This window comes from Rana temporaria, chromosome 1 (assembly GCF_905171775.1).
Source record: "Rana temporaria chromosome 1, aRanTem1.1, whole genome shotgun sequence".
In the NCBI taxonomy this organism is placed as follows: domain Eukaryota; kingdom Metazoa; phylum Chordata; class Amphibia; order Anura; family Ranidae; genus Rana; species Rana temporaria.
The window spans coordinates 392,912,689-392,933,651 of record NC_053489.1 but is presented as its reverse complement, the minus strand read 5'-3'; the positions used below and the strand labels follow the sequence as shown (position 1 = coordinate 392,933,651).

The 20,963-nt window shown below is 46.2% G+C and overlaps 1 protein-coding gene across 1 annotated transcript in view; it reads left to right on the top strand.

Annotated features, from left to right (window-relative positions):
• The first annotated feature begins 250 nt into the window (after window positions 1-250).
• Window positions 251-20,963, top strand: part of LOC120912727 (phospholipid-transporting ATPase IK-like) — a 273,043-nt gene continuing 252,330 nt past the window's right edge. Inside the window, exon 1 of the mRNA XM_040322637.1 lies at window positions 251-418. The gene's annotated coding sequence lies outside the window, so the exon portion shown is untranslated. The remainder of the gene's footprint in view (window positions 419-20,963) is intronic.

Below are 20,963 nucleotides of genomic sequence, written 5' to 3'. Positions count from 1 at the left end.
ACTATCTACCAGGCCGCTCTAAAATGTGTCAAGCAACAACGCCCCCCAGCTCTTCGCTCTGACATCATGTGTCCAGAAACCACCCAGCGCCCCCCAGCAGGGCACTCTCCACTCTGGTGTGTGTCCAGAAATCCCTCCCTACACACTTCTACCAAGTCCCGCCCCTCTTGTGTTCTCCGTCCAATCCACCTCCAGCATGTCTGCCCCGAGCAGCTTCACATTTCTTACGAGTCCCCCCCCTTCATGTGTGCTCTATCCAATCCACCTCCAGCATGTCTGCCTGAACAGCTACACATACACACTTCTCACGAGTCCCGTCCCTCCTGTGCACTCTGTCTGTAAAGATTAAAAACAAGCAGCCAACAGCCACACCCAAAGACTGCTGAATGAACCAGTGAGCCCCTGGGGACCATTCCAAGTGAGTGAGCTCTTTCACTGACCAGCCTCTGCTCCCTTCTCTCTCTCTCCCTGACCCTCCTTTCTCCCCGACCCCCCCTGTCTCTCTCCCTGATCCCCCTCTCTCTCCCTGACCCCCCTTTCTCCATGACCCCCCTCTCTCCCTGACCCCCCTCTCTCTTCCTGATCCCCTCTCTCTCTGCCTGACACCCACCCCATCTCTCTCTCCCTGACCCCCCTCGCTCTCTCTTTCCTTGCCAGCACTGGAAGTAGCTTTACTCCAGTCTGTTTATCTCCTGTTTTAACTCCTTCCTTACCATCATCTGCCTATACATTGATGTATAACAGAATTACTTGATTAACTTCATCCTCACACAGTGGTATTAAAGCAAAGCAAAATATTTATTATACTGCAGCTTACCAATTCTGAGATGGGTGGCTGCATTAGTTTTGTTTTTTGTTTTTTAGGTTTTCTCTTTTATATTTACCTGGTGATCCTGCTAGTAAGTCTGTTGTTTTTTTAAAAAGAACAAGCTATCTTGCAGATGTAGCAGTTAGAGGGTTGGATCAAACCATTTAACACTGGCAAAGGGGGTGGAGTCAGGTGCGGACCCAGAGGGGGCGGCAAAATTAGGTTTCGCCTAGGGTGTAAAAAATCCTTGCAACGGCCCTGACCCCAGTACATCTCTCCTAGTAAAACTGCCCCCCCTCCCCACTACAGCTGTCCCCCATTTTAGATCATTCCCAGTACAGCTGTGCCCAGTACAGCTCTCATTAGTACAGATCTCGCCCAGTACCGCTATTCACAATACAGCTCTTAACCAGTTCAGATATCTCTCCAATACAGTTCTCACCCAGTAGAGATCTTCCCCATGACTGGACCAGAATGGTCTGAAAACAGGTAAGTATTAAAGGGGTTGTAAAGGATTTTTTTTTTTTAAATAACAAATATGTTATACTTACCTCCACTGTGCAGCTCGTTTTGCACAGAGTGGCCCCGATCCACGTCTTCTGGGGTCCCTCGTGGCTTTCTCTGGTCCTCCCCGCAAGAACTCCACACAGTCATGCGAGCTCCCTCGCATTGTGTGGAGTCCTTGCGGGTGCGCTCCCGTGATACATAGCCGCTCACTGTATCACTCGGCCCCGCCCCTCGACATTGGATGTGATTGACAGCAGCGCCAGCCAATGGCTGCGCTGCTTTCAATCCATCCGCTCTAGCCAATCAACGGGCAGACTGAGCGGCGAAGAGGATGTCGGGGCCGAACGCGCCACTTTCAAGGGGTCAGGTAAGTATAAAGGGCCAAATTCTCAAAAAGCTGTGCAAATTTAGTATTATCTAACTTATGTCATTTAAGTTACGGCGCCCTAAGTTGGTGTCGTAAGTGCCGTATCCACAGCGCATTTGCGCACACAATTGCGCCATCCGTAACCTAAATTCCGAGGCGTAAGGCGTGGTTATGGCAAGTGGGAAGGAAGTGGGCGTGCTTCATTGTAATGAGCCGTGACCCCATGCAAATGAAGGGCCGGCCGTACTGCGCATGCGCGCACGAATCTGGACCTCACTGGGCATGTGCAGAACTTTGCTCATCGCAATCAGTGAGATAGGTAAAAGGCCAAGCGTACTTAGTTTGAGGATCGCCCTGTGTCTAAATAGCCCCAGTCAAACACACTTCCCTTGCAAAAGTATTTCCCTGTGTTCCCTTCCTAAAGCAAGTTGCTTCTGCTTTGAACTTTTGTTAGTGTTTGTTGGTAAGATTTGTTTGTGAGAAAAGTTGTTGAGGAGTTGTAGAGTATAGTTGGTGTTTGTTTTTGATAATTTGTTATTTGTTTTGATTTTTTGCCTGTTTGTTTTTGATAAGTGTTTGTTTTTTGGTGTGTGATTGTTTTTTGTTTCCCTTTTTTGCCTGTTTTTTTTTTTAATTTATAGTAGCTGTCTGTTTGTGTTTTTTTTTTTTTTTGCTGTGATTTTTTTTCTTTGTTGTGTGTGTATTGTTGATTGTCTTTTGGGTGAGTTTCCTGTTGCTGGGTGGTGTCTGTGATGGCCACCAAGCGCAGGAAGCTAAATTTTTCAGTGGCAGAGAAGCATATTCTTGCTCAGGGCATCATAAAATATGGTTGTTTTCTACATGGCCCTGAGAGCCAGAACACCACCCCGGCCAGGAGGAAGGAGATCCTTAAAAAGATCACCGATCGGATCAATGCGTCGGGGGGGGGGGGGGGGAGACCAGGACCATCGCTGGAATCCAAAAAAAAATAAACGATTTAAAGAGCGTGTCCCGCAACAAGCTGGCAACGCTGCATGCCCATACCAGGGGCACTGGAGGAGGGGGACCCTGCCCAGTCAGGATGAGTGAGGAGGAATGGGCAGTGGCCCAGTGTTTCCACCCACAGCAGGTGGTGGGCCTGCCTGGCTTTGACTCTGATGCTCCTGTGAGGACAGGTAAGTTTTTTATTTTTTCTATCTGGTGATTAGCATGTGTGGGTGGGGGAAGGGAAGATGTGCCAAGTGTGTGGATCCACCAACCTGTGATTGTTTTGTGTCCTCCCCAGATGGCCAGGAGGTGGCAGCCCCATCAGCCCAGGAGGTTGCTGGGTCATCAGCCCAGGAGGTGGCAGCCCCATCAGCCCAGGAGGTGGCAGCCCCATCAGCCCAGGAGGTGGCAGCCCCATCAGGGCAGGAGGTGGCAGCCCCATCAGGGCAGGAGGTTGCTGCCCCATCAGGGCAGGAGGTTGCTGGCCCATCAGGGCAGGCTGCTGCACCACCCCCAAGACAGGCTGATGCTGAGTCCCAAGAAGGGCAGGATTCGCCATGGGAGGGGAGTGCCCACAACTCCCCTAATTTGGATGTTGAGTGGGAGGAGGATGAGGGGGAGGAAGATGAAAATATTGTTATTGGCCGGCAAATCCTGATGGGCCAAGATAGGACCTTTGAGTCATCCCCTGAGGGTACCCCAGAGGCTCCCAGCAGTCAGGCCACCATCAGGGGTGGCCCCTCCCAACCCTCCTCCAACATGCAGCAGCCCCCATGGGTCACTCCAACCCCTCCTCCAAGGCCACAAGCCTCAGGGGCAAGTAGGAGGCCGACCCCGGAAACCAGGGGGGGGGGTTTGAGCGTCTGCCGGTCAGTCTGCTGAGGGACAATGCCCGGCAGACCCGCAGTCTGGGTGAAATTAAAAAAACAATGACCAAGGTGGAGCACAGCCTGGGTTTAATGAGGGATTCACTGGGTGATGTGGCCACCAACTCAGTGGGGGTCATCACCTGTTTGTGGGACCTGAAGAACGCCACAACAGGCGTGGCCCAGGAGGTGACTGCCCTGACCCAGGCTGTGCAGGCCAATACCCGGGCTGTGCAGGACAATACCCGGGCTGGCCAGGCTAATACGGCTGACATCACTGCCTGTCTGACAAGGATAGCCGTGGCCTTGGAGGGCAGGCCAGCAGGAGGACAGACACCAGGGGAGGCTCCTTCTTCCCCTGCACAGACCCCCCCCGTGAAGATACTCCCTCCCCTGCACAGACCCCCCCCCCCGTGAAGATCCTCCAGTTGGCCGTGGCCGTGGCCGTGGCCGTGGTCAGCCCAGAAGGAGCACTCGGCAACATCACTAAGTTGCAGGGGTACTTTTTTTTTTATTATACTGTACTTATGATTTGGTTTATGTGTGTGAATGATGTGTGAATGTGGGGGGGGTGGCATTCCTGATAACATAAGGGTGTCACCCTCAGTTTTGGTGGAGTAGGGATCCCCAGGACCAGGGAGAAGTCATCCCAGGTTCCTGAATGGTGTATGAATGCACAGTGACATAATTGGAGCCGTGGCGGGGCGTTACTGCTCCCAAGTACCAAAGGGGGGGGGGGGGGGACTTGGATCTAATCCAATTCGATGTGCATGTGATGTGTCTGTGCTAGGGACCACAGTGGTGTGCATTCATGCATTCTCATTGTGAGATAATTAATGTGCGTTTTCTGTGAAAAAAGACATTCTCATTGTCATATAATTAATGTGCATTTACTGTGCAAAGAAACATTTTAAATGTCACATATCTGTGCGTTTATGGTGTAAAACCAAACAATAAAGTGAGATAATGAAGGTCCATTTACTGGGAAAAGATGCCTTCAGCAAGTCGTCTCCTTATTGCTGTGCCCTCAGCAGACCGGGTAGAGGTGGCTGGGGGGGGGGGGATTGCCTGGGTGGGGGGTCAGGTCAGGACATAACTCAATATGCAGGCCCCTTCTCATTGCAAAATTGTGTAGTATGCAACATGCCCCAATTATTTGACAGACAAAGTCTGGGGAATACAAGAGTGTACCCCCAGTCTTGTCAAGGCATCTGAAGCGGGACTTGAGAAGCCCGAATGTCCGCTCTACAATTGACCGGGTGCGAATGTGCACCTCATTATATTTGTGTTCTCCTGGTGTTTGGGGGTTCCTAAATGGTGTCATTAGGTGGGGTCCCAAGGCATATCCAGAGTCACCTGTAAGGGAAAAGACAGGAGGATATTAGTCATGCATGTGCCCCTTGTGATGTCTGCATCATGGGGGGGGGCATACCTGACACCAATGTCACTCACCAATCAGCCAGCTGTCTCCATACACATTCTGCTCCAAGTCTTGGTAGATCTTGGTCTGCCGGAGAATGAAACTGTCGTGGCATGACCCTGGAAATTTGGCACAAACGTGCCAGATGAGGCCATGAGCATCTACAATAGCTTGGACGTTGATCGAATGCCAGCCTTTTCTGTTCCTGAAGAGGTGCTCAGTTTCATGGGGGGGCTGTAGTGCCACATGGGTGCAGTCTATCGCCCCGATGGTCCGTGGGAAGCCACCAATGTTGTAGAAGTCAGTCATGGCTTGCAGACGCTGCTCCTCCTGGGTGGGCTTTTCAAACTGGTTGCCCATGCGCCGCAGTATGGCAGGGACCACCTGATGGACACATCGGCTCATTGTCGACTGCACCATCCCAGCCAGACCTCCAGATGCACGCTGGAAAGACCCAGTGGCCAAAAAATGAAGGGTTGCCATAACTTTTTGTAGAGGTGGCAGGGCATGGGATCATTGGGTTGGGGTGGTGAGATCCTCCTGAAGTATTTGGGTGAGCTCCAGGATGGCTTCCCTGTCAAATCTGAAGTTGCCATACACCTCATAATCAGGCATGGCAAACAGATCGCGCCGTGGGCGGTAAACCCTCTCCTGTGCCCGCATCCTCCTCCTCTGTGCCCTCCTCCTTCTTTGTGCCTGTAAAGTGGCGAGTGCCGTTACAATCATTGATGTGCCGGGCATTTTGGCAGTCAGATTGTTGTCCTGCAGAGATGTGTTGTCAGCTCTACCTCTATTCAGTTGCTTGAGCAGACCCTTACACGGCATGTGTAAAATTAGGTCTGCTTTTATAATGTGTAAATTTGCCCAGGGAAACTAACAGGTGCGCACAGGGCGTAATCTACGGCGCACACACTTAATTTTGTGGATCGCCCTATCTCCCTCATTTGCATCTTTGCCTATCAAAAACAGCGGCGTGACTAGCGTAATTTGCGTCCGGGGATGCGCAGGTGTAGTTATTTTAGGTAGGACGGAAAATCCGGAAATCTAGGCTTAACTCGTTTTGAAGATCGGGCGCAAAGATACGCGCCGTGTAAATTTAGAAAACTTTAGTTAAGTCCGCGTATCTCTTTTGAGAATTTGGTCCAAAGTTTTTTCACCTTAAAGTGATTTTTTTTTTACCTTTACAACCCCTTTAACATCTTTCTTAAACAGGTTAGTCAGCATGGGTGTTAGAAGGGGGGGGGGGACAGTTTTCAAGGCTAGTCAAGTGTTTAGCCAGAATTCCACTTTAAATCTAAAGTACTGGTTAGGGATGAGCCGAACATCAGAACATCAGCGAACAGGCAAAAAAATTGTTTGAACACACGAACAATGTTAAAGTCTATGGGACACGAACATGAAAAATCCCTGAACCAAAAAAAAAGCGTGGGGGTCCCCCCAAATTCCATATCAGGCCCTTCAGGTCTGGTATGCATATTAAGGAGAACCCCACGCCATTTAAAAAAAATGGCGTGGGGTTCCCACCAAAAATCCATAGCAGACCCTTATCCGAGCACGCAACCTGGAAGGCCGCAGGAAAAGAGGGGGGACAAGAGAGTGCCCCCCTCCTGAACCATACCAGGCCACATGTCCTCAACATGGGGAGGATGTCCCCATGTTGATGGGGACAAGGGCCTCATTCCCACAACCTATGCCCAGGGCTGGACTGGGACAACAATGTGGCCCTGGACTTCATCCAGACCGGCCCATGGCACAACACATCAGGGTACAGTGCACATCAGGGCACGGTACAGAGCTCAGCACATCAGGGCACATCACAGTACAGTGCGTAGCACATCAGGGTCCATCACAGCACATCAGGGCACACCACATTGAGGCACAGCACATCGGACACGGGGCACATGAGATCACATCAATGCACATAGCACATCAGTGCACGGGGCACATAGCACATCAGGGCATGGGGCACATGAGATCACATCAGGGCACATAGCACATCAGGGCATGGGGCACATAGCACATCAGGGCACGGGGCACATAGCACATCAAGGCACAGGGCACACAGCACATCAGGGCACATAGCACATCAGGGCACATAGCACATCAGGGCATTGGGCACATAGCACATCAGGGCATGGGGCACATAGAACATCAGGGCACATAGCACATCAGGGCATAGGGCGTACAGCAGATCAGGGCGCACAACACACCAGGGCGCACAGCACATCAGGGCACAAAGCACACAAGGGCATGGGGCACATAGCACATCAGGGCATGGGGCACATAGCACATCAGGGCATGGGGCACATAGCACATCGAGGCACATAGCACATCAAGGCACAGGGCACATAGCACATCAGGGCACATAGCCCATCAGGGCATGGGACACATAGCACATCAGGGCATGGGGCACATAGCACATCAGGGCATGGGGCACATAGCACATCGGGGCACATAGCACATCAGGGCACATAGCACATCAGGGCATGGGGCACATACCACATCAGGGCATGGGGCACAGGGCATATAGCACATGAGGGCACATCAGGACATGGGGCAGATAGCACATCAGTGCAGGGCACATAGCACATTGTTTACCAGCCAACATGCAGAGTAGCGCAGGAAGCGTGTCTAACAAGTTCTCTCTCATGTCACGGCACTGATGGCGCGGCACGGCAGTCACGCTGCACCCCGGCGGCCCCTCCTCTCTTCTCGTCCATCCCAGATGATGTCGCAAGCAAATGAGGATGGACGAGAAGAGAGGAGGGGCCGCCGGGGTGCAGCATGACTGCCGGGCCACGCCGGGCCACGCCATAAGTTCCTGCGCTACTCTGCATCTAAATTTCGATCTACCCATCAGGCGCCAACTGACGGCGATTGACGGGTAGATTACAGCAGACCTCCGACCAGCCCACTGAGCCATCGGCCCACCGGGAATCTCCCGGTAGTCCCGATGGCCAGTCCATCGCTGCCCTTGCCCGGTGGTTGTGGGGGTCTGCGGGCAGGGGGCTTATCGAAATCTGGAAGCCCCATTTAACAAAGGGGACCCCCAGATTCCGGCCTCCCCTATGTGAATTGGTAACCATTTCACAAAAGAAAAGGTGTGAAAATGTTAAAAACCACACAGACACAGTTGAGATAAGTCTTTTAATAAAAATAAAAAAATCTAAATATAAAAAAAAAGTCCGATGGTGCCAAGTCCGACCGTGTGTAAAGCAAGCCATCTGACTTTTGTACAAAGTGCAAATACGCATGCCCAGAACCAATGTTAAAATCAACCAACAATAGCAGAAGTTGACCAAAGGGTGGCGGTAAAGAGCAGAAAAGAGCAGAAAAAACATGTGATTTTGGAAAAGTTTTCGGAAAGTTTGCAGAAAAGTCTGAGCGTGTGTATGCTATGGGTGTGCCCGGCCAATTCCCTTCGGACAAAAATCCACGGAAAAGTTTGTTTGTCCGACCGTGTGTACGAGGCTTAAGACTGCTTTCACACTGCTGCACTGTGGTTTGGCTACATTACAGTTTTAATGCAGGTTATCCACAATAGACTTTCTATTATGTCCCACATTTTTGACACACTTCCTGAAACTGCACCAAAGATGCAGCCTACGGGACGTTTGGTGTGCTTTCAGAAAATGTGCCACAAAACGCAGGATAAAATAGAAAGTCTATGGGAAACCACAGGTACCCAGCATGAACACCATGGGTACATGTGTGCTGCAGCCAAACCACAGCACAGCAGTGTGAAATGGTAATGAATTCTTAGGAGTTAAAAAAATACAGATTTGTGTGTAACCCTCTCATTGCTTGCTAGCAGTCTTCAGTCCTTGTTGCACTAGAAATATTCTGTGCTCGGGTAAGGCATGCTGTTATGCATGCCTGCCATCTGCTGACCTACATAGGAAACTGCATGCTCTAAGCATGATTTTTTCATCATCATGTCTAAGGCTATTTAACATGGTTTCCTATGGAATACGTTCTGTAGTGCAAATCTACAAAATGAAAAAAGCACTAAAAATCCATAGGTGTGAATCTAGCCTAAGGCTGGGTTTACACATATGGATGCGGGTTTCCGGTGCGTGTTTGGGTCTGATTCAGATGCAAATTCTGGCACAAATTCTGACCCGTTTTGCCTCTGAACGGGCGAACAGACACACACTGGAAGGCATAAACCCACAGCCGCACATATGTGAACCTGGCCTTAAGGTATCTAAAATGCACATAATGATTTTTTAATGCTGTCATTTAAACTCAGCATTTAGGTGAGGTCAATTTAGCTGTGTTTACAGAAAATAGAATTCTGTATCCTATTCGGGATCCAATTGAAAACTCCGAAGTCATGTAAACTAAGCCTAATGCCCTGTACACACGTCCGGTTTTCATTTTTTTTTTTTTACGTCCGGTTTTCTTCACATGCCAAAACTCAGACGTCAAAAAAACAGGCGCGGTGACGTCCAACACGTACGACGGCACTATAAAGGGGACGTTCCATTCAAATGACGCCACCCTTTGGGCTCCACCTCCATTACGAACGCTAGTTTTACCAGAACAAGTGCTCCTGTCTCATACTTAATTCTGAGAATGCACGTTTTTTTTTTCTCCTCGGAAAAGCATACACACGAGCGGTTTTCGCGACGAGAAAAACACTGATGGGAAACACGACGGGAAAAAATAGAGCAGGTTCAAGTTTTTTTGCGGGCAGTTTTCTCATCGGGAAAACTGCTATGGAGCATACACACAACCGGTTTTCCCGACCAATCGAAAAAATGGCAGTTTTCTCGTCGGGAAAACCGGTCATGTGTATAAGGGCAAAATACACTTTAAATCAAGAACATTTGAGTGCAGGGAATAGTAAGATAACTTCTCCTGAGTTTAGAAAAGCTAAATACAGCAGTACAGGCATTAATATAGCATAAATGTAGCCTTAGAAATACATGGTTCATCCAGTGGGTTGGATGAATAAAAAATTACCCTATTTCCCCATCCACATTTTCTGTTTCAATAATTTTTATTGAAAAGTTTTATCATACAACCAAAATAAAGGATACAATATTGTAGAAATATTTCCAGATAGCATCGTAAAAAAAACAGGGAAGAAAGTATCAGCTAATAATGAAAACAGTGGAGGGACAACATCAAATTCAGGAGAGACGGGGGAGATCCAAGGTCATGAGTCAGGACAGCAGACAAGTGATATCAAGGGGGCAAAGTAACACCACCCATTACAGGGAAATTGAAGGAACCATTAAAGAGTCTGCTGCCACAGGAGGGGCACGGTAGCGCATTGTGTTGTGTTACTGTGTGGTGACATGAGGTGCCATTCAGTGCAGTGCGGAAAAATGCAGGCACCAGCATTGCGATATGAACCAGGCACATGTTTCCTAGTGGTGACCGGCATTTATCCAGTGCATGAAAAATGCAGGTCACTACGAACGGTGTGAAAAAGCCTTTAAGATTATGGTGAGTAAAGTAAGGCCCCGTACACACGACCGAGTTTCTCGGCAGAATTCAGCCAGAAACTCGGTCGGAGCTAGATTCTGGCGAGAAACTCGGTCGTGTGTACACTTTTCAGCGAGGAAGCCGACGAGGAACTCGTCGGGCCGAAAAGAGAACATGTTCTCTATTTTCTCGTTAGTCAATGGGAAAAGTCGGCCCGCCGAGTTCCTCGGCGGCTTCCACACTGAACTCGACGAGGAACTCGATGTGTTTGACACATCGAGTTCCTCGGTCGTGTGTACGGGGCCTTATACATTATTCACTCACTTAAAATGGTACTAAAGGAAAAATAAAAAATTACATACAGTAAAGTATATGATGTTTCATTGAAGAATTGTCACCATACCTCCGATGTGCCATTCATCTGAGTGCGGAAACATAGGAACTGGGGTGCAGAAGAATGGCAGCAGGTGCTCTGGAACGATGAGTCAAAGTTTTAAGTATTTGAGTGTACTGGGAGGCACTTTTTTTGCCAAAGGGCTGTAGAGCAGTACAATAATGAGGATCAAAGCTGTCTTCAATGCTAAGAAATACAGGCAGATACTTATCCATCAAGCCATACCATGAGGGAAACATGTGATTGGCCTAAATTTATTTTGCAGCAGGACAATGACCCCAAAAATACAGAAGGTCTGGCCCACACAGAACCCCGATCTCAACATCATTGAGTCTGTCTGGGATTACATAAAGAGACAGAAGGATTTGAGGCAGCCTACATCCACAGAAGATCTGTGGTTAGTCCCCCAAGATGTTTGGAACAACCTACCTGCCAAGCTCCTTCAAAAGCTGTGCCAAGAATTGATGCTGGATTGAAGGCAAAGATTTCTCTTCTGATCATTTACTTTCCATTTTGTTAATTGATAAAAAAAACTATTAACACTTCTATTTTAGAATACTTCTTAATTTACAGCTGTATTTCACACCTGCCTAAAACTTTTGCACAGTAGTATACAGTATATGAAAAAAAATGAAAACGTTTCAACAATAAAAGCGAGACTCCTATAAAGCCAGTACATCGTGGGTACATTGTGGGCTCCGTGTAAGGTTCCTGCCAGTGACTGGATGGACCCTCTGCACACTGCTACACCCTTCCAAGCAGCAAACTATGCATTGAAAAACAGGGATATTTAGTTCACTTATATTTTTGTTTGTTTTCCACCCCCCCTTAAAAAAAAAAAATGGAGCACCAGCCACCACTGGTTCCTGCACACTCTCCCCCCAGCTTTCTGCCCATTTCTCAGTTAGAGAGCTGGAAGGAGAATGAATGGACTAATGCGCGTACACACACACGTTTTTCGGTTCTAAAAAAAGTATTTTTTTTAATGTCATTAAAAACGATTGTGTGTGGGCTTCAGAGCATTTTTTGGGTTCTGAAAACGGGCAATTTTTTTTCGAACATGCTCTATTTTTTCACGACGTTTTTAACGTTGTCATTTTTCAGGTGACCGGCAGTTATCCAGTACATGAAAAAAATGCAGGTCACTGTGAAAAAGCCCTTAGGATTATGGAAGCAGAAGCTTTTGAGCTGTTGGAAAGATTTGTATTTTCATATTTTACTGGTAAACTTTTAGTATATTTTGTTCAAAATAAATGCCTTTCGTTGCCATTCTTGTGGGCTTTTTTTATGACTTGTTAAAGTGTCTTGGCTATTTTACGGTATTTTCGCATTGCCTGTGATATGGGGCTAAAAGGAAAGCAAGGCGAAAGCTTTTTGGCTATACTTATCTTCTGGGTCACAGGAGGGCACTTACTTACTTACTTTGCCTGGTATGGAGAATAAATTTCTATTGGAGGCATTACAGTTCTATATTGCTGCAATTCTGCCTGGAGTGGACCAATTTGTAGTTAAAATAGTACGTCCTTCCGAACGCATGAATCAATGTATGCAATCAATTAATTCAAGGTGGCGTAAATTAGCTGACCATGGTGTCATTATACCCAAAAGTATGCCCTCAGAAATTGGGGCCTTTATACAGAATACCATGCTGTCCAGGGAGCTGCGGTGGCTCAACGCGATTGGCACTGCGCTGACAAGCCATTCACCTCTGCAGCTAGAGGTTCGGATCCCGGTCTCGGCTTCATGTGAATTGAGTTTGGTGGTCTCAGCCCGTCTCCCGGTGGGTGTGCTATGCAAGGTAAGCCTGTGCTTAGTACGCCCACCCCCCTCCCACAAAAACCACCACACCTACACACGCACTCTAAATTGGGTTAACACACGCACATTGACCACGCGGTCTCTAAAGAGAGGCGAAGGACTAATGGGGCTGGTTGAGCGGGCTAATCCTCTCACTCCCTTATAGGGAGTCCCTCTGCCCCGTTGGGCTTCAAAGCGGAGCAGGTAGGGCGGGCTGTGTGGGAGGACCCCCTCACACACCCGCCATTGCCACCCGGGGCATGGAGAAAGGTGGCAGATTGCCTCTGGGGGAGGCCTGCCTACTCCCAACTCCTGCAGTCCAGCTCCTCTCTCGAGTACACGCACAAAATACACTTTAAAAAAAGAAAAAATAAATAAAAAAGAATACCATGCTGTATACTAACTTCATCTCTAAGGCCCCGTACACATGACCGAACATGTCCGCTGAAACTGGTCCGACGGACCAGTTTCTGCAGACATGTTCGGTCGTGTGTACGGATGACCGGACAATTGTCCGGCGGATCGGACAGTTTCCAGCGGACAAATGTTTCTTAGCATGCTTAGAAACATGTCCACTGGAAGCCTGTCCGTCAGACATGTTCGGTCGTCTGTACAGACTCACCGGACATGTCCGATCGGCCGAAAGCCCTCGCATGCGTCAAAGTGATTTGACGCATGCGTGGAAGCATTGACCTTCCAGGGCCGCGCACGTCGCCGCGTCATCGGCGCGGCCACGTCACCGCGTATCGTGTCCGCGCGGATTTCTGTCTGATGGTGTGTACAACCATCAGACAGAAATCCGGCAGCGGACAGATCCGCTGGTGTGTACGAGGCCTAAGCCTCAGTGGTCTTTGACTATTACTAAATTGGTGTATTATCTTTTTGGTTGAACCATCAAAGTATTTCTTACAACTGCACAATCTATACTTCCTTCCTGGTGTATGGTGTTGGATTTCTTGTACTCAGGTGTCAAACTTTATTAAATATTCAGAAAGTGTAACAGGTCTGTATCCTTGTAAAAGTCTTTTTTACCTTAGCTGGGAAATATTTAATAGTATCTCAGTTGACTTGTTTTTCGGGTATTCCTTCCTTCTGTGATACTGTTCAGAGCATAACTACAGATCATGGGAACTCATAGTCAAATTTTAATGGGTCTTCCTCAACAGCCTTTTTCTGTCACACCTGACAGTTTCAACTGTGACAATACTGTCAATGATATTAACAGAAAAGTATGTCTAAAACAATGACAGGTAACAGGATAGCTTTGGCAGGGTTAGTACACTATAAGGACCAGTTGTGTGGCTAGAGGTTGTCAAGGAAAAGAGAAACAGCAGTGCAGAGAATTAACTTTTTACATTATTGTCTAGCTAACCACTCTGAACCTGGGGGTTCACCCATCACACAAGTGAACACAAAATCATATGTAATGTAAGAGTTTTTTTTAAATGATTGTGCTGAGGTTTATACATGTCTGTGAGACCCTTACTTGTGGCATAGCAATCTCAGAATATATTTTGGGTACAAGAAGTTTTTTTTAACCATGCCCCTTAAGCCCCTACCACTACAAGGATTATAGTGCTTATTTTAGTTTTTGATCAGGGAAAATAAGTAAATAAATAAAGTATATATGTTTTGTTAACATTTTAAAATAGGCTACACACTTATGCCTCAAATTATGTTAATAGTATATTTACATGCTAAACATTGGTGGCACATAAAAGCTGCTGATTGTGTGCATGCACCTAATCCAAAATGGTAGTCTCCTGGTAAACTGTCAGGCAGTGTGAGCCTTTGTTTTCACCTGTAGTCAGTGGCCCCCAATGTAAAACAATTTGTAAATGCAGTAAGCAGCAGAAGAAGAGTAGTATCAGGACTGCATACTAAGCCCGATGCTTCTGAAGGGCAAAAATATAAATAAATCTCCTTGGACACAATAATATGGTTCTTTCACAGGACTATTAAAGGAGCTGTGGTGCTGTAATTTAAATTTCTGTCTTACAAAGATTGTTCCATATTGCTTGGACTGAGTGAAACCCTCTGCTACAAAACATTCAAACACACTACTGAAAAATGTTGAGTGTTAAGCTGGCCATACAAATACCAGTTTCGAATCTCCCCTGCCAACTATTGTATTCTGCCCAAACATTACCTAAATCTGATTGGATGAAGGCACTGTTCGGCCAATTTTCGACCTGGCCCCTTCAACATTGTTGACCTTTGCTGAGGCAGGTGGTGTCAACAGGGATAACCGTGGCTAAAGTTTTGGTTGATTCAGCTGGAATCGACCCTAACATGAGCTGTGTGTGGCAGCCTTTACTTCCACTTGATTACTGTCATTGCCCACGTTTTAATTTAGGGGTCAAATGTATGTATGCTAAGACAAAGTCTTATGCCCTGTACACACGATTGGTTCGTCTGATGAAAACGGACCGATGGATTTTTTCATCAGATATCCGATGAAGCTGACTTTCATCAGTCTTGCCTACACACCATTGGTTAAAAATCTGATCGTGTCCAACGCAGGGGCGTAAAACACTACGACGTGCCGAGGAAAATTAAGTTCAATACTTCCGAGCATGCGTTGACTTGATTCTAAGCTTGCGTGGATTTTTGACCGATGAATTTCCCCACAGACGATCAGTTTTTTCTATCGTATTTTTAACCATAAGAAAAATTTAAAACAGGTTCTATTTTTTTTTCACCGATGGGAAAAAAAACGATGGGGCCCACACACGATTGGTTCGTCCGATGAAAACCGTGCATCGGTCCGTTTTCATCAGACGAACCGATCGTGTGTACAGGGCATTAGTCAATAAGCTGTTGCAAACAAAGCACTTGCGGCATGAGAATCTGGCACTCCCTTTATTTTGTCTCTTTTTTACACCTAACTAAACAGTTATTGACCTCTGTTCCTGTGAGTATGACTTTGAAAGGACAGATCTCAATACGAAAAGCTATTGAATAGATTAAGCCTCCTTGCATCACAAGTACACACTGTAAATGAACACCTCAGGCATAAAATAAAATGCCAAAATGTCAGTATACTTGACATTAAATTCAGATATTTAAGTTGCACTGTAACTATTTAGAGTGAACTAAAGTGTAATTGCAATTAAAGTAATTCTGCCTCTCTCTGCAACTTTTGAATTTGATTACCTTGTATCTGAGTGTTTTTTATACACTGGGAGGTTGGGCATTTTCTTCTTTTGTCACAAAACAAGACAATGCCACGTGACATGTATTTTACGTATATTACAAAAGTCAGAATTGTCTGTCTTGGGTCACTATTGCAAATCAGATTAAATCCTTTATTCTTCATATATCAAATTTTTAAGGGTAAGCTAGCCCAAATGGGATATTTGTCTATTATCAAACAACAAAAGGGAATTTTTAAACACTTAAAATATATATAAGTGCCTGAAGACCATATATTCACAACTTATATGTAGTTGCAATAGATAAATTCACCTTAAAAATATTAATTTCAACTTTCAATCTTCAACAGCATGGAATTCATGAACTGGAATTTATTAATATTGTTACTATTTAATATTATGATGAATTTGATTATTATATGCACATGGATGGATTGATAATTTATGCTTTTTAGGCAATTATATGCACTTTACAGGTACTGGTTGCATGATAACACTGAACACAATTATTGAAATTCATATTTTTAAGTTGAATATATGTATAAGTTGTGAATAGATGGTCTGCAGGCACTTATATATATATTTTAAGCGACAGCGCAACACCCTCTCTTTCTTTATATGTATTTGTATTTGTTGCCTTAATGAGGAGTTTATGAGTAATCTGCATTAGCAACTGGGAATATTTGTATACATATGTATATATAGTTTAGAATAAGAAATAAGAGTAGTGTGTATGTAATATTCTTTCAGTAAGGGGTTAACTTGGCTAGATGTAAATATATATGACAGGCTTTGCCTGAGAAGATCTAATCAATTTAACAGTTCCCTCTTGACATGCAAGAATGTTGGGTGAAGATGTGTTATGGGAGACGCTCTGCTATTTACCTATCATAATATTCAAAGGCCAGGAAGAGATACCATCGGAGTGTGTAGACTTGACGGGCCGAAATCATTAGATAGATATATGCCTTGTATTCCTCCGTTCTAACCAAAAAATGTAAAGGGTGTTTAATATGATGAAAATATTTCTTTCATATGTTCAGGAAGGGACAATTTGCCCCGGTTATTGCCATGTATAGTTAAGTGCCCCATTCAAGAGAAGTTGACAACCTTCGCTTTTATTAATTTCTCTTCAAACTAATTTTCACTAACTCGTTAACCCAAGAGAGGAGGTGCTATTGAGGGGCTGAGCTAGGCTAAATTAGGAAAAGAGGAAATTGTCCAATCTTGGGAGGAGATACGCCCGGAGGAAGGAGAGGGCTAACAGAATTACCAATCAGAGTGTATCAGAGGTAAATATCAAATCATCTCCCAGCACTTAAAGGTATACCTGCTTGTCATATGTTTGTTCGTTTGCTATTTGTAGTTTGATGAATATACTCTGTATACTTGTATTCAGGGCTGGACTGGGACAAAAATTTGGCCCTGGACTTCATCCAGACTGGCCCACTTTCACAGGTCTCTCCCGTGGCGGCCGGACAACTCCCGCCCCCCCCCAGCCACCCAAGCCCCCTCTGCCCCTTCACTAGCCACTAGCCGTTCTACTTTAATAGAGTAGAACGGCTGGTACTGGTACTCTTATTGGCAATTACCAGTGGGGAAGCTAGACATTATTTCACCCGGGCAAAGAATCAGTTCGGTGCCCCCCCCATTATGGGAAAAGATTAGGCAGAAGTGAGAAACTCCCAGGCCATAGCTGTTGAGTCAGCTGTCTGTCCCCTCCCCCGTGCTCCTTCTGGTCCCCCCCCTGCTCCCCTGGTCCTCCCCCTGCTTCTCTGTTCCCCCACCAGGTGAGCACTGCGGGGAGGGAGAGAAGATGAGCGCTGCAGCGAGGGAGAGACAGAGGAGCAGAGGGGGGGCGGCGGCCTGCTGTCACTGAAGCCAGCCCACTAAGCCATCGGCCCACCGGGAAACTCCCTGTAGTCCCAATGGCCAGTCCATCTCTGCTTGTATTTCAACCTACTATTTCCTCCTTTGGTGTAAGATTATAGATATTTGTTGTGTATTAGATAGACTAACTATACTCTAAAAATTGTTATGTTAACGCTTTCACTTCTGGTCAATAGAACTCTCATTTAACCCACATCATATCTTTGAGATATTAAATCTTAAATATATATTATTCAGGTTAACAGTATTGATATGTGCAATACTGTGAGTACAGCTGTCGGAATCATTGAATATCACCCCATTTTTACTGTACTTACAACTAAGCGGAGATTTTTTTTTTAAATGTTAATAATTTTCAAACACTGTTATAAATTATAACTGAAACTATAAGACAAAATGTGCCATAAATAGTGCCAGTGTTTCTCTTAGCAAAGTGGGTTGTAGACTCAAAAATGTATTATCAGAAAAAAGCAGTTTTATAATACAATTATCACTTTTTAGAGTTATTTGCTCCCAGGATACTGTAGAAAGTATTGCCCCAAAAAGGGATGCAGAGGGCAGAGAACTAGTCACCAATTTTCAAAGTGGTCTTCCAGCAGCTGATCTTTCCCCATTGCTGACTTAGGCCTTGTACAGACGAGCAGACATGTCCGATGAAAACGGTCCGCGGACTGTTTTCATCGGACATGTCTGCTGGGAGATTTTGGGCTGATGTGTGCACACACCATCAGACCAAAATTCCAGCGGATAGAGAACGCGGTGACGTAGACAACACTGACTTTCTCTGAAACGGAAGGTCAATGCTTCCACGCATGCGTCAAATCAATTTGACGCATGCGTGGGATTTCAGGCCAGCGGACATGTCCGATGAGTCGTACTAACCATCGAACATGTCCGACGGACAGGCTTCCAGCATGCTAAGAAACTTTTGTCTGCTGGAAACCTGTCCGCTAGGCCGGGAAACTGTCCGGTAGGCCCTACACACGGTCGGACATGTCCGCGGAAACTGGTCCGACAGACCAGTTTTAGCGGACATGTTCGGTCGTGTGTACAAGGCCTTAGAGGGCTTCCGCACTGGAGCGGGGCACTTGCGGGACTTTAAAAAAAGTCCTGCAATCAGCATATTTGTATACACCTCCGCTCCTAAAGCACCCCTGCCCATTGAAATTAACGGGCAGCGCCGAAGAAGCTCCTGCAAAGCGCCATGGCAGTAGCGCTTTGCGGGCGCTTTTTACCCTTTTTTCGGCCGCTAGTGGGGTTAAAAGCGAAAAGTGCCTCTAAGGCCCCGTACACACGACCGAACATGTTTGCTGAAACTGGTCCGCGGACCAGTTTCAGCAGACATGTTCGGTCGTCTGTACAGCCGAGCGGACAGGATTCCAGCGTACATTTGCCCGCCAGACCGTTTTCGAGTGGGCAAATGTTTCTAAACTTGCTTAGAAACATGCCCGCTGGAATCCTGTCCGTCGGACATGTTCGGTCGTCTGTACAGACTTACCGTACATGTCCGAGCGGCCGCCATCCCTCGCATGCATCGAATGACTTCGACGCATGCGTGGAAGCATTGAACTGCCAGGGCCGCGCACGTCATCGTCGCGGCGACGGCACGGCCTCGTCGCCGCATATCGTGTACGCGCGGATTTCTGTATGATGGTGTGTACAGCCATCATACAGAAATCTCCGGGCGGGCATGTCCGCTGAAAACGGTCCGGCGGACCGTTTTCATCGTACATGTTTGCCCGTCTGTACGAGGCCTAAGACGATGGTAAAGCGCCACTAAAACTAGCGGCGCTTTGCCGCCGACGCCCCCACGCCTGGGTGTGGAAGTGCCCTAACTGTGCCTTGTTTTGCACTGGGTCATTTGTGGAGGAGGCTATCATTCTTGAGGCAGGGCTTTGCTTCCCCATGTCAGAGTTTCCCTTTTGATGATTACTGATCTGATGACTGTTGTAAAAATATTCAAGAAGAGCCAGGAGGGGTTAACAAAGCAGATCCACAAAATGAATAAAGCAAATGCGGGGAGTTGCATGCAGGTACAAATGGCAACATAGTAGCGACATTATCAAATCTAAAGCTGGCCATACATTATACAATTTTCTTATTCAATTTCCTTTATATTTACCTTCAACTATGTAGTGCAAGGGCCTGCCTGATTGCATACAAATTGAAAGTGTTGTCCGATCAAATAATATCGGATGAACTGTCCTGGTCGGCTCTTGAAAGCTCTGTACTAACTAACAGATTATCGTACGATTGCTCAAAAATCTGTATTTTTCATACAATTTTTTGATTGTGTTTATGGGGCCCCAGGGTAAAACCCTAAAAAGTAAAACTATAATCCACCACATTCTTGGAAGGGTCCATTGAAAAGTGCTATAAATGCTATGACAGTGGATGACCAATAAAATACTGTATGAATATTCATTTAAGAAGTCTGTAAACAAGAAGACATTATTTATCTATAAAGACATAATCCATCAATGTCAATCACTATGAGTGAATAAGTCATAGCATGAAATAACCCATCATTAGTTCCTTCCAATGCGTAAGCAGTAAGATGCTAATAAAGAGCACAAACACTTGAGTAAATACACCATACAGTATATAACCAAGCAATATTACAGAGTAGAGCTAATATAGACCCTAATTAATATTGACAAAAGAGTCCAGTTATTTAAATAAAGGCACCTTTTGTTACTTTTATAATCTTTCGTTTATTCTTGTACTTTTTGGTAAAAAAAAAAATCTTTTTTGGTTGAGCAATTTTGCCAATCTTTGGAGGACACTTAACCACTTAAGGACCACCTAACGCCGATATACGTCGGCAGAATGGCACGGTTGGGCACAATCACGTACCTGTAAGTGATTGTTAAATCACGGCGCGTGCCCGCGACCCGGTCCGAAGCTCTGTGAACGCGGCCCCGATCGCTGCCGGAGTCCCGGGATTGGTCACAGGAGCTGAAGAACGGGGAGAGGTGTGTGTAAACACACCTTCCCCGTTCTTCACAGTGGCGCTGTCATTGAACGTCTGTTCCCTGATATAGGGAAAGGCGATCAATGACGTCACACATCCAGCCCCGCCCCCCTTCAGTTAGAAGCACAAATGAGGTCACACTTAACCCCTTCAGCGCCCCCTGGTGATTAACTCCCAAACTGCAATTGTCATTTTCACAGCACTTTCTGCTGTGCTGTGAAAATGACAATGGTCCCAAAAATGTGTCAAAATTGTCCGATGTGTCCGCCATAATATTGAAATCACGAAAAAAGTCGCTGATTGCTGCCATTAGTAGTAAAAAAAAAAATATTAATAAAAATGCAATAAAACTATCCCCTATTTTGTAAACGCTATAAATTTTG